This window comes from Ovis canadensis, chromosome 1, assembly GCF_042477335.2.
Source record: "Ovis canadensis isolate MfBH-ARS-UI-01 breed Bighorn chromosome 1, ARS-UI_OviCan_v2, whole genome shotgun sequence".
Lineage (NCBI taxonomy): Eukaryota > Metazoa > Chordata > Mammalia > Artiodactyla > Bovidae > Ovis > Ovis canadensis.
In genome coordinates, this window is record NC_091245.1 from 239,928,855 (window position 1) to 239,944,055 (window position 15,201).

The 15,201-nt window shown below is 40.4% G+C and overlaps 2 protein-coding genes across 6 annotated transcripts in view; one reads left to right on the forward strand and one right to left on the reverse strand.

The window, feature by feature from the left end:
* MED12L (mediator complex subunit 12L) overlaps positions 1–15,201 on the reverse strand; it is a 361,426-nt gene that overhangs the window by 163,362 nt on the left and 182,863 nt on the right. The gene's annotated exons all lie outside the window — the stretch shown is intronic.
* The window catches only part of P2RY14 (purinergic receptor P2Y14), a 62,841-nt gene that overhangs the window by 1,052 nt on the left and 46,588 nt on the right, over positions 1–15,201 (forward strand). The gene's annotated exons all lie outside the window — the stretch shown is intronic.

A 15,201-nucleotide genomic window follows, 5' to 3' on the forward strand; every position in this document is an offset into this window, starting at 1 on the left:
AGTAACGTATTTGCTCACACTGGTCTGAGGATCCAAATCTGAAATTCTACCACTGATGATTATTCAGGATTTCTGATTGTGGCTGTCAAATTACATTTGTGATGAGAAGCTATCAGAGAAAATGCTGAAGCATTTTCTGGGTATTCACCCAGGACAAACATTTCAAAAGCCTTAGATGTGTATCAAATTGCCTCTAAAAACTGCAAACTCAATTATGACAGTAATACTTATAAGTCAGTGTGAATGTTTTTGCTTATAATTACATATATGCATCAGTATATGGTCAGTATCTATTTGCACATATATTTATATAGATAAAAGCTTTTATCTTTGTTACTGGGATAAGTAACCCTATTAATACCTAGTAAGGTATGTATTTACCTTTAAAGTGAAATATAAACACTCAGCCTATGGAGTCGCACAGAGTCGGACACAACTGAAGTGACTTAGCAGCAGCAGCATCCTATGCAGAGCAAAACTGTTCATCTGTTGCTTATAATGGTCTAGGACTAACCAGCTAAATTATTTTTAAATACCTTAAACATTATAAATTACACACAGGGGAATTATTATACATCCACATTGTTAGCAGAGTCAACCAATCTTAAGCCAGAAATGTTCTTGTTTTCAAACAAGAGAAAAATGAGCCAAAGATCACACTGGTAATACAGAAAGGAAAAGGAAAAAAAAAAAAACAAAAAACTATAGCTTGTACTTTTATCTTAAAATATATAGACTTGAAAACAGCTTTGGTGCCAGAGATATCTAGGTAAGTTAAAAATAAATAAAACAATGTATTCACTCTAAAATACAGAAATAACATTTTATGATTTGTAAACATAAACAAGTTTCATACTTCAATAAAACCTATAAATATACACATATACACAATTACACACTGGCAACATACACATAAACTACATTGCCATTTTATAACATTCATGCCTATTACAGCTGAGTAAGGAAGAAATGAGGGGTTACCAGGGTCACCAAGATACTCAGAGCGTGAAGACCCAGGAAGGGAGAGTGGGCAGGGCACAGGGAAAGAACTCCTGTTTGCTGAGATGCAAAAAGTGCCCGTTTCACACTTGAGGAGGCAGGCAGACAGGATGTAACCACCCAACAAAGATCACCCAGCTGATCTCGCAGTGAGCTTGAGCCCCTGGGCACAAGGAAGGGACTTGCATTCCATTCAGGGCAGGAGTCTGACCCCTACAGGTTTTCAGTCAGCCCAGCCTTCCCACTGCTACACTCCTCCTGGTCCTGCCACCCTGGCCCACACCCGTCACAATCCTCTTCACTGAAGCGTGTCCTTCAAGCCTCTTCAACTACTTTCATCCTCAGTCACGTACTTGTAGGATGGCATTGCTAATTCCCCAGAGAGAAGAATGTTCAATCTAATGCCACACACATATACTGCGGAGAAAAATTCTTCTAAAGAATAAGTTATAATCATCCCTGACATATTTAAATAGGATACAACAGGGTGAAGGAGAGAGGAGTAGAAAAAGTCTCTTAAAATCAGGAGAACGGGGGGGTGGGTGAGGGTTGGAGGGGGTGAACGTGGAGTGGAGACGCACATTAAACAAGCTAAGGGTACACCAGGCAGCAAAATACTAAGAAATTACCCTCTAAAGGCCAGTCCACCATGCTCCTGAGTCTCATTCCCCTATCTGTACAACAGTGATGGCATTAGCACAGAATTAAAATCAGATATTACTTGCAAAGTCTTCAACACAGTGATGTAGAAAGTGTTCAGAAAATGTTAGTTAACATCATCGCTTTCAATATTCTTATAAAGACATTTAATCAAAGTAGACTGTACATAATTATATATCAGACCATTGGAAAGCATAATTTAGACATTTCAGTACCTTTGTAGACCAAAACAGATAGATATGACATAAAACCATTTACAGAAACTTCCCTGCAGTCTAGTGGTTAAAACTCCTAGCTCCCACTACAGGGAGCATGGGTTCAATCCCTAGTCAGGGAACTAAGTTCCTGCATGCGGCAGGCATCCTCCCCTCCAAAAAATTCCTTACAACAGTGCCTGTCAAACATTGTTACACATCAGAATTACCCGGAGGGCTTGTGGAAACACATGCTCCTGGGCCCCATACCCCAAAGTTTCCATTTCTGTAAGTTGGGAGTGGGGTTTAAGAACCTGCATTTTAACAAAGCCCTGGGTGACAGCAATGCAGTGACCACTGATCTGCAGTGACTCTCACGTTCACATCGGCCTTACTAATAAACCTATCCACGTTTCTCATTCAATCCAGGTCAGTAGGCGAGAGGGCAAAATGCTGAAAAAATGCTGAAAAAGCAAACTGAAAGTCACGCAGTCATGTCTGACTCCTTGTGACCCCATGGACTATACAGTCCATGGAATTCCCCAGGCCAGAATATTGGAGTGGGTAGCCTATCCCTTCTCTAGCAGATCTTCCTGACCCAGGAATCAAACCGGGGTCTCCTGCATTGCAGGAGGATTCTTTACCAACTGACCCAGGGAAGCCCTAAAAAAAAAAAAAAAAAAAAAGCCACCATATTATCCTCCCATTATTCTTGATTTTAAAAGGAAGAGAAACAGAGTCAAAATACTTCCCATTAGCTCTAAAATGCTTCTGAAAATCAACTGCTGAATTGAAAAATACTGAGGGTTTTGTGCGTATTTTTTTTTTCCTCCAACGTTCAAAGAGCTAGCTTTGTTTCTGCGGTAAGGTAGGAGTCCTGGATGATGCACTTCTAGGAAGTTCACTTAGTCCAACATGACGAAAGCAATACTTTCGAGTACTGACGGTCAACACTGCTGGCTCATGTTGAAGCAGTATTTCTGGGTCAGACTATGCCACTTTGAGCAGATGCACCGAGAACAGGAACCCTGACGGAGTTTTCTCGGATGGCTCCAGTAGAGCTGCCGTTGCCCCATTCTTGCTTTTACAGATGCAAAAGGCAACAGTACAGGAATACTGTTGCTCATGAGGATGTTCAATCTATAAAATGGCTCTGGAATGAATTTAGGTGCTGAGGCTTCGCTAAGCTGAAATCCCTATGGTAAGAAACCAACATCACATTTATTTCATTTGGTTTCAACATTTCTTTGAGAGTTGGGTTGGTACCAGGAGAGTTGTCTCTGGAAAATCAAGAACAGACCAGTCCACAGAGACACAGGTCAAAAGCAAAGCCAACACAAGTTTGTTTTGGGGTTTTTTTGGTCATCTTCTTCATGGATATTCTCACTTGTAGAAGGTTGAGAAGGATTTAACACTAAGGAGAGTTTCTTTCAACTAAAAATTACATCATCAGCACAAGAGTGCCAAGCCTGTTTAGGGAGAACAGTAGTTCTGAAACTGCAGTCCCCAGATGAGCTGTAATACCACCACCAATTAACTTGTCAGGCACAATTTTGATCCCAAAGCTACTGAATATAAAACTTCGGGAGTAGAGTCCAGCAATCTGTGTTTTAATAGCCTTCCAGGTGATCTTCTTGCAAGTTCCATTTCTAGTTCCATTGGGTAGTGTCACTGAATCCGGGGACAGCCCGTTTTCATTTTCTGACATAACTGTAAATAGTGTCCCCTTTCCACCTCAGAAGTGTCCTGGTTTGAACAATAAATTATATGGTCATCCTTGCTGTAAAGGGGTTTCATTTACCGCTAGGGATTTCAAATTCGCTTCACAACTGCTGCTATGCCCTGGTACTAAACCAACAGCCACCCTGAACGCTGAAAGATGCTTCATGAAAGTCTAGGGAGTATGGCTATTTCAGAAGAGGTATCCTATTGTCACCAAAAAAGTATCCACCAACAAACTATATAAAATCTGGCTTAAATTCCCAGCATGTGGTATCAAGTTCTCTTTTATCAGGTCTTCAAAATCCTTTCTACTAAATCTTCTGGTTTTGATATAGGCAGTTTTCTTTTCCTGACTAGTACAGAGAAAAGTGAAAAGCTAGTAGGTAATCTGCTAGTCTTATTTTTGCAGTAGTAACTTGGCAATATTAATTCACAGAAAAACCAAGTTCACCACAAAGCTTCTCATTCCACCTGTTCTTTTAAAGGCAAAGTGAAATATTGGTCATATGCTTTTAGATCTTATCCATTTTCCATTCCTTTGAAATCTTTGTCTTCACTCAGCCTAAATTAAATTGTTGGCTTCTTATTCTTCACTGAAGTCTTCCATCTGCTGTTTCTTAAAAGCATCAAAGGCCTTGGATACCCTGTCCTGACCCTTCATCTTTCAGATAAAAGTCAAAAAGGGGTCAATGGCTTCTACTCAGTTATGTAACGTCTGCTGTGGAAGCTAAGCTCTCAAAGGAAAACAGGAAGATCAGCTATTTGGCACCTCACACTTGGCCCATAGGAGATCATACACTTTGGTGTGATCACAAGGAAAAAGAATCTGATTCTCATTCTTCTAGGATCACATACATATTTTTATCACATGACTGACTTACACCAAGCTGGCCTGAAGTGTGTTAATCCTTCTTTTATCAAGGGAGGATCTTCCCAGCTAGTCCAGCCCTAAGGTCAAAAAAGGTTGTTAAGTGAGCTCCCAGGGAAGCTTCATCTAAGGAATATTTCCATCCTGCTATAGAGGATAAATTCCTCTCATCCTAGAGCTATTTCAGTCATTATCATTCAGCAAATACTGATTCCTTACTATGTGGCAGCCAAGATTCTATATACTAGAGATACTCTGTTTGTAAGAGGCCTTCACCTCATGGAGCTTATATTCCAATAGATACAAACACAGACCTTTCCAACGTCAAACTTTCTCCTCTGGGAAATGATACTTACTCAGTATGCCAACAATCTTTGGTCATATTTTAACTTATTAGGTTACATTTTGGAGGGGAAATGGCAATCAACTTCAGTATTCTTGCCTGAAAAACCCCATGGACAGAGGAGCCTGGCATGCCACAAGTCCAAAGGGTCACAAAGAGTCTGACACAACTGAGGACTAACTAAGCACACAAGCAGGTTACATTTTTATTTTCTTAATAGAAATTTGGAGGGGACCCTAATCTCTTCAGAAGCCAATCAGTATTTACTTACTCAATTCACATCCCACACCTAACTCTAGTAGGAGCTGACAGCCCTGCATGCACTATGACAAAACGGAATATTGAGAACAATACTGAATATTTTTAACTATCATAGAAGCTGCCCCATATTGTTTCATATTCTCTCTTTCCTGGCCCTTGAAACTGCCAATTAGGTTTCTGCACAAAGGATCTCACTACTTCTTTCCCTACTATAAATATCTCTGCAAATCTTTATAGAAGTGAAAAAAGGAAGGGAAAGGATATGTTCTAAGAGAAAAGAAAACCTAAAGTGTTAGATTTGCTGCCTCTGTTATCACCAAGTCTTATAAAGAGTCTGAATCCAAGTAGTCCTTGTCGCCAGGGTCCCTGAAGCAGGTGGCTGGTTAACCAGAAAATTAGACTAAGTAGGAATCATGTTTGTTGTTGTTGTTTAGTCGCTAAGTCATGTCTGCTTTTTGAGTCCCTGTGGACTACAGCCCACCAAGCTCTGTCCACGGGATTTCCCATGGAGCATATCGGAGTGGGTTGCCATTCCCTTCGCCAGGGGATCTTCCCGACCCAGGGATCAAATTCCCAACTCATGCTTGGCAGAATTCTTTACCACTAGGCCACTTGGAAAACCTCTTAATCACTATTAGAAAAGGATAAATATTTCCTTTAAATACATTATTTTAACTTAAAATACATACTGTATCTTTATTGTCTTATTTTTTGGTGTTGTGGCAAGGTTTTATTCCTTGAATATGCTTCTGTTGGTGAGAGTTCTATAATTAATTTTCCTCCATAAATAACTGTAGCATATTGCCAGTTATGACCAGTTTCTTAGTTTAGTTCAAGTAGTATGAGAATTTCTAAATACTTAAGAAGCCACAAGACTTAAAAAAAAAAAAAAAAAGAAAGAAAACCAGACCTAGACTCAGGCCCTCAATAGAATGGAATCTGTCTTAACCTAATAAGGAAAAGACACAGTAAAGTTTCTCCACAAACATTTTATGGATGAATGGCAATAAGGAGAACCTTAATCTAAGAAACTAACTAAATATGCCGTGGAAACAACATTCTGCCTCAGTAGTTTTTATCTACATCCATTCCTATTCCTACCCCACCCAAGGAAAAGTGCATGCCTTACTCTCACTAAGAGAGACTGCCAGTCCTTATGTTCACAAAGCCAAGCAGTAGAGCGTAACAATAAAGAGCAAAGACCGTGTATTCTGGAATCAGACTAGTTCAAATCTTGACTACATACTGCTTACTCTGATATGACCCTGATAGTTACTTAATGACTATACGAATCATTTCCCTCACTGCTCATGGAAGTCAAATCAATTAATATGTATAAAGCGCCCAAAGAGTGACTGGCATGACATAAGAGTACAAGCGATATTTACTCCTGCCATCACTAACATAAACTTATTTGTCAGTAACACAAATACAGTGGTTTGATGACTACAAGAACAGTGGAAGCCAAAGAAATGTATTCAAATTCCAGCTTGTTACTTAACCTGTGCCTCCTAACATTACTCCTCTGTATAAATAGAATAAAAATATCTAAGAAAAACTATTGTAATCGTTATCATAATGCCTGGTACATAGTTGACAGTAAAAAAAAAATCAAGCCATTAACACTCTTACATGTGTACATATAATGTAGCATATGTACACATAACACTACTTATAATATAGTATTAATGGCACTCTTAAAGTAGTAAATCTATTGTACATTCCAACAGATGTCCTCTCCTGAACATCTATCACACCTCAATTCAAAACCCATAACAGTTGATTGTGGACTCTGCCTTTCACTGAGGGCAGTAAAGGAAAAGCCACCTTCCCCCAGAAAATACATTCTGAGAAAATACACATTCAATGTGAAGAATATAACCTGTGAAAAGTTAAGTGATGTGCTGTGGAGTTAAAACAGGAGCTCAGACATAGTAAAGAACACGGTTTGCTGGAGCAATGAACAGATGGAAGGAACAGAATTAGGCCGAGTCTTGAAAGAGGGTTTCCTTGGTAGCTCAGATGTTAAGAATCCCCCTGCAATACGGGAGACCTGGGTTCGATCTCTGGGTTGGGAAGATCGCCTGGAGAAGGGAATGGCTACCCACTCCAGTATTCTGGCCTGGAGAATTCCATGGACAGAGGAGCCTGGCAAGCTACAGTCCCTTGGAGTTGCAAAGAGCTGGACATGACTGGAGCGACTTTCACTTTCTTGAAACAGGAAAGTGATCCACCAATAGGGGGCTGGGGCATGAAAAACTGAGTCGGTGAACAGATTCAATTAATACGCTGATTGACCTCAAAACATATCTTTTGTTTATTTTTACCTTGACTCTTTATCCTGAGACCATAATCTTGTTTGGAATAATTTCCCATCAATCCTAATCTCTAACATACATTAATTTCTGTCTTCAAACACAACACAAACCACCTATGGCCCAGAGAACCTTTCCCATCTGATCTGCTTTTTCCTCTGCAGTCACATGATGCCTCCTTTGTGTATCTCTGCTATCCTTCTAACATTCTGTGTCATTTACATGTAGTTTATAACTGCATTCTGTCTGCTCAATATCCTTACTGCTGCAGGGGCAAGTTCTACAGCTTTGATTTCTTCCCCACTGAATCTGGGCTCAGGTATAAACTACCTACAATAAAATGGAAAACATTTTAAAGGTAAATTCAATGAGCTTGACACCAGGTAAACACCACCCCAATTACCACAATACAGTATTTTCCATCACAAAAGTTCCTGGTGCTCCTTTCCAGTCACAGGTGTCCGAGTTCCTGATTTCTGTCCCTAGAGCTTAATTTTATCTGCAGTAGAACTGCATTTAAATAGAGTCACATACTTCATACTCCTTTCTAACTTCTTTGGCTCAACATATTGTTTTGAGATATATTCATATTGTTGACATGTATCATTTATTTTTATAACTAAGTGATAGTCCCTATGTATATCATGATTTATTTACTCATTTTAATCTGATGAACATTTGGCTCAGTCTCAGTTTTTTTTATTATGAATAAAGCTCCTATGCACATTCCAGTAAGTCTTTTTTGTGGATATATGCTTTCATTTCTCTTAGGTGAACAACTAGGAGTTAAATTACTAGCTCATAAGTAGTTATATGTTTAACTTGATAAGAAGTTACCAAACTGTTTTCCAAAGTAGATTTTCTAGTTTACACTCCAAAAATGTATGAACTATTTACTGTTCCATTTTCTTGTCAATAGCTAGTGTTCTCAGCTTTTCTGTACTTATTTTATTTTTCTGCCATTCTAATAGGATAAAGTAGGATCTCATCATTTTAATTTGCATTTCCCTGTTGACCAATGACGCTGAGCATCTTTTTATGTGTTCCTGGGTCTAACAGCTTTGTGATTTGTTCATTTCAGTTCTTTGGATATTTTTTTTTACACTTGTCTTTTTTATTAGAGAGTTATGAGTTCTTTAAGTAGTCTGAGTCCTTTAACAGAGAGATAAATTGTGAATATTTCCTCTCAATCTGTGGCTCGCCTTTCATTTTCTTAGCGCTAAGGAAAAATGAAAGATTTAAAGTTTTATAAAGTCTCATTTATTTTTTATTTTGTGGCTTAGTGCTTTTTATCTCCTAAGAAACTCTCACCTATCCAACATTGGGAACATACTCTGTTTCCCTCTGGAAGCTTTATGGCTTCAGTTTTATATTGAGGTGCACAATCCATCCTAAATTGCTTCTTCACCTTCTCCCCTTCTTCTGGTAACAGATCTTTGCAGAGAACAAGTGCTCTATAAACACTGCTGATTCACTTATAAATGCCCCACAGGTTAAGAGAAATGTGTTTTGAAAGCCTGTTGGAAGGGCATTTGCTCAGCCTCAGGGACACTGTGGACGGAAAACCTACTGACAGGAATAAAGTCATGATTGTAGCCCAAAGGAGCAAACTGGAAACATCTGTTCAGAACCGTTGCTATGGCCCTGTCTTATGACAGGCTTTTGACTAGGACAGGGATCATCCACAGTCTGTATTTCTACAAAGTTAACCGTTGAACCCAACACAGGGGAGAAAAAAAAAAAAAAAAAAGAACACTGTGCTACAACATTTTTTTCTTCTTGGTGCACACATTACAACAATTACCATGTCATTCGTGTAGACTGGATTCTCTTTAATGAGTCAGGCTCCAGAAAAACACTCAATGATTCACAGCAGTTCTATTAAAACTGACTCCACAATGAGCAATAAATGTTTAAAAAAAAAAAAAAATTACTCTCAGGGGACATATTTTCTATAGCCTAAAACATTCTCATTGTTTTGTAGGACTTAGATGACTTTTTTAAATGTTTTACTAATACTTTACCTGGAAAACCTGTCAACTCAAAAAGTAAACTGTTCCTGCTATTCACATAAAGTCTATTTGAGATTTTACTAAGAAAATGAAGAATTGAGAATAGCAAAAATATTCTTTCCCATTTAATTGGAGATTGGGGAAATTAATAAAGTAACTAGGATCACAGAGCATTTCATAAGTACTTAGTAATGCAGTTGATCTAGGCTGCCATTTTCCTCCTCCAGGGGATCTTCCCAACCCAGGGACTGAACCCAGGTCTCTCGTGTCTCCTTCATTGGCAGGCAGATTCTTTACCATTAGCGCCACCTGGGAATCTTAATGGCTTCCTTAATAATTCTGAACCAAAATACACTCTGTGTTTAGCAAGGCTCATTTCTTATTACTCTGCGTTGGCTTAAGTTTCCATACTACAACTGAGGAAATGCCATAGGAAAACTACATCTAAACAAAACTTAGGCGCTCATTTGTAGCTTGCAAGTTTTCTATTTTTAATGATTGTTCAGCTTCACAAGCTAACAGCTCTTGGAAGTAATCAACAGTAGTTACTTATAATTTAGGTTGAAAAGAAGAGAAAGTGCCATATAAACCTGGTGTTCTTTCTTTTTAAAGAGAAAAGAAGGGTTTGTGTCTAGGTACTTGAATTTGGTTAAGTTACATATTTAAATTCCTTTTCTCATCAAGCAGTTCAATTACCATTATTTCCTTAATAGCACTCCATTATTTTTTATGCCTTCCTAAGTGTACAATCCTTTCTACAGCCGAAGGTCAAAAAGAATTAAGGTAGCACATACACACACACACAAACTCCCAGTAAGAGACATTGTCTGAAGTCATATATTAATATTCCCTGAAATACTTAATGGTTCCAATAATAGTCAAACTTTTCACGTAAAGAATGTAAGAAACTCTAATATGCAAAAAATACGGTCTAGAATGGGCTTCCCTGATAGCTAGATCCGCTGGAGAAGGGGTAGGCTACCCATTCCACTATTCTTGGGCTTCCCTTATGGCTCAGCTGGTAAAGAATCCGCCTGCAATGCAGGAGACCCGGGTTTGATCCCAGGGTTGGGAAGATCCCCTGAAAAAGGGAAAGGCTACCCACTCCAGTATTCTGGCCTGGAGAATTCCATGGACTGTATAGTCTAAGGGGTCGCAAAGAATCGGACATGACTGAGCGACTTTCACTTTCACTGTTCAGAGTCTAGAATGAGCTGCACACATCATTTAATTAGAACAGTTCTCCTGTACTTCACAGCACTGACAGAACTCACCATCAGTCATGAAGTAAATCCTAGCTTTCCCCAAGTGAAAGTGAAAGTCGCTCAGTCAGGTCCAACTCTTTGCGACCCCATGGACTACACAGTCTATGGAATTCTCCATATCCATAATACTGGAGTGGGTAGCCGTTCCCTTCTCCAGTGGAGCTTCCGGAACCAGGAATCGAACTAGGGCCTCCTGCATCGCAGGCAGATTCTTCACCAGCCACGCTACCAGGGAAGCCCAGCTTTCCCCAAAATCCCTATTAAATCACACTGAAGGGACCACACGAGAGGCTAGGTTGATTCAGTGAGGAAGGAGTGTATAAAAATGACAGAACCTTAGGGAACCTCCATGGTTGTCCAGTGGTTAGGACTCTGTGCTCTCACTGTCTGGGTTTGATCTCTGGTCTGGAAACTCAGATCCCACAAGCTGCAAGGCGTGGCCAACTGGCCATGAGAATGCCACTTTCTGGCTGAGAGGTCACTTCTTCCTCACAAATGTCACATCTACAGCAACTTTTTGTTCTGATCCGTACCTTTCTCCTTACCGGATACCCAACTGCTCCTGTTTACATACTTCGTTTTCCCCTGTGCCAACCCACCAAGTCTTAAAGCTTTTCTGCTATGGCTGGAGCTACTTTCCACTGATTTATTCATGTCACCTACTTATTCACTCCTTCATTTACTTCGAAGAGTTAGAATACAAAAGAATATTTGAGGAAAATCACATGCAGCACCCCCATCTCATAGAGCTGAGATAAATATGGCAGTCAAAATGCACACACACACACACACACCCCGCCACAAATAAGGGACTGAACTATTTATACAAGTGCTTTTGTGCAAAGACAGCTGTATCCAGAGTCTAGGCAACCTGTGTTTGATGCTAAGTTCATTCACTCAACAACTAACTGCTTTCCATTTGGGTGGGTACTGTGAATATGAGCCCAGAAACTTCTTCTGTTTGGAATTTCCAGATATATTCGATGATAAGCTCAAATACTTTACAAGTTTGTTTACATTTTTACTTTGATGAGTTCATGTTCTCATTGTAATGGAGGATTTTAAAAGACTTGGAAATTGAGGGCATGCAGGAAAATCAAAAGATTTAACAGAAATCAGATAAGCCTTCCCCAAATGCACAGTGCCAGGAGCAACCAGTAGTATAAAACTTCCATGCAATGTTGGCAACGTTGCACCACAAACAGACGCACTCAGGAGAAAGGAGGAACTGAAAAAAGGCAAAGGAAGGTAGCAGCAAAGCCAAGGGCACCTGTGGACACCGCCCAGCAAAGCCTAGGCCCATGGCTCACGAAACCCTGTAATTAAGTTTAAGGCACAGACATCAATCAAACGTCTCCTTGGATCAGAACTAGGCAGAATCATCGAGAACAGGACACCCTTGCCTTTGTCTGCCACCTTCAATTCTCAGGGATACAAGACCCTCCCTGTTCCAAGTCCTCTCATTATTCCCTGAAAAGCTAAGAGTCGTCTCAACATCAGAAGTGTTCTGATACTGTTTTATTCATGAGGCGCATCTTACTCAAACAAAGTCTTATAGGGAACACTCATACACTAGACAGATGGAAATGGAAGGGCTCTTAATGAGGTTGAAGCAAGAACTCCAGCTCCCCTGAAATGCCCTGGACCCCAGCCCAGAAACAAAGAAAAAGCTTGAAACCACTGCTCAGACCTCTCTTTAGAGACAGGAATGATCTTGGATGAGCCAGCCATATACTTCCTACACCCCCAGAGAAAAGGCAGCCTGAATATACTGTAAGACTGTCATCACTAATGCGAAGGGGGGAGGAAGGGCAGGAGGGGAAGCACTCTGCAAGTGGGCATTTGAGAAAATGAGAATAAAGAGCCAAAGCCACTTTCATGACACAAGATATAAACACAAGAGTAAAATCAAAAAGCCAAGGACAGCTACCAAAGGTGAGAAATCAAGCCATGGTATTTCTGCTTTTTGAAAATTTCTCAGAAACCATTACAAGCCTATGCTCTGAAAAATAAACTGAAAGACAGTTTTTCTGAACTCTTTGAAAGGTTACGTGCTCTGTTCTTTGTTGCTGTCATCGATATTCAGACTAAAGCCTAAAAATACAATATCATACATGAAATTCTATAAGCATCTCTGCTTCCTTGATTTCTTCATTAGTTCAACCAGAATTTATCGAGTACTTCCATTGTGCCAGGTGCTGGCAACAGAGCCGTTAATATGACAAAGTACTTGACTTCAGGAGCTCATAGTCCTGGGGAAGGAACCAAAAAATAGAATGGGCTGGGGCAGGACAGGACCTAATGGGGCGTGCCCCGTGGATGAAACGACCAGGCATGGTCACAGTGAACATGGAGGAACCACAACAGGAGACCTGAACAAAGTGAGGAAGACACTGGGAGGAAGAGCACCTGCAAAGGTTTCAAGGTGGGACTGATATGTTGAAGGGGGAGGACGAGGAGGAGGAGGAGCAGAGGCAGCAAGAAGGCTGATGCAGCTGCAACAGGAGGAGTCTGAGAGCACAGGAAACTCAGTAAGTGACCTGGGCAAAGACCTGCCAGGTCAGAGGGCCTTGCAGCCACAAGCAAATCTCAATCAAAATCTCTCCCAGTGGGTGCCACCAAAGGCGTGCCCTGATGGGATGTGGGCTCTTGCAGTTGGCCACAGAAGAGCCTGTGGGGGTTGGAAGGAGAAGGTGTGAAGTAGGAAGGAGAGGAGCCTTCCGAGCACTGATCATGACCAAGAGAAGTTTTTATACACACAAACTAAACCACAGGACAAGGAGGAACAATTTCAGGCAAAAGGCATTTCATTGAATAAAAATAAGAAACCTCTCCAGGCTGGCTTATGTGCACTTTCTACAATTACACGCCAGCTCATGAGTTTAGGTCTGAGTTTCTGAGAGATGGGCCGTAAGAAGTTTTCAATAAAGGCTCTTAGGCAGTTTCCTCTTTCTTATCTGAGAGCATTCATTCCTGCTGCCCTCAATTTTTCAATTTATAGGACAGGATGTCCAATAATTATTTAGTTTTACACTAAATGAGCACAAATTCTGCCTGATACCCCACTGAACAAGTAGTTTATAAAACAATGGAAATAATTACAGCAGTGGTATTGAGACCAATCTAAAAATACGACCTTCAAAGTTTTCAGAGGAATGTTGGAGGAGCAGGGAGTAAGAGCATAAGGTATTTATAATGATGGAAAAATATGAAATAATCCAAACAACCTTTAATGGTTCTCTCCTTCAATGGGATGATGTACAACTATTCAAAAGAGAAATGAACTTTAAGAACTGACAGGGGGGTCCAGAACCTGGCGGCCCAGTGGTTTAGACTTCACCTTTCAATGCAGGGAGCGTGGGTTCTATCCCTGGTCAGCAAGCTAAGATCCCACATGCCCTGTGGCCAAAAAAACAAAACATAAAACAGAAGCAATGTTTTAACAAAATCAATAAAGACTTTAAAAATGGTCCACATAGAAAAAAAAAAATCTTAAAAAACTGACATGGAAAAGACATGGAGACATACTGCTAAGTGGGTGGGGAGCAATGGTAAGAGATAGCAACCTATCTGCTTTTCCAGGATTTAACAACTGCAGAGAAGGAAATGGCAACCCATTCCAGTATTCTTGCCTAGAGAATCCTGTGGACAGAGGAGCCTGGTGGGCTGCTATCCATAGGGTCGCACAGAGTTGGACACGACTGAAGCGACTTAGTATGCAGAGATGCATGCACATTTATTGAGGGCTCTCCACTCTTTCAATATCACACTGATGCTTCATGAGTAATGAGTATTATCTCACTGAATTCTTACAACAATCCTATGGGATACAGAGAGGTAGGGGTGTGGGTGGGTGTGTGGGTGTGTGATCAGTGGCTAACTCGAGTTCCTCTTTGGGATCTTATGGACTGCAGCACGCCAGGCTTTTCTGTCCTTCACTATCTCTGGATAGTGATATTCACGTCCATTGAGTTTGTTATGTAATCTAACCATCTCTTCTCTGTGTTGCCCCTCCTCTTTGTGCCCATTTTGCGATCATCAGCATCTTTTCCAATGAGTCAGCTCTTTGTATCAGGAGGCCAAAGTATTGAAGCTTCAACATCAGTCCTTCCAATGAATATTCAGGGTGGATTTCCTTTAGGATTCACTATTTTGATCTCCTTGCAGGCCAAGGCACTCGCAAGAGTCTTCTCCAGCACCACAAACCAAAAGTATCAATTCTTCAGCTCTCAGTCTTTTTATGGTCCAACTCTCACATCTGTACATGACAAAACCACAGATGTGACTATATGGACCTTTGTCAGCAAAGTGATGTCTTTGCTTTTTAATATCTAGTTTTGCATCTCAATTTCCTAGCTTCAGTCATCATCTGCAGTGATTTTAGAGCCCAAGAAAACAAAATCAATCACTGCTTCCACTTTTCCCCTTCTATTTGCCATGATAAGTGAAGTATTTTAGCCTGACTCAAAGAGCTGCTAAGCGAGGGATTTAAATCCAGGAATTTCAACCCTGCAGCCTGATTTTTTAACCTCTACATTACTCATCTCTCAGAGACAAGTCCT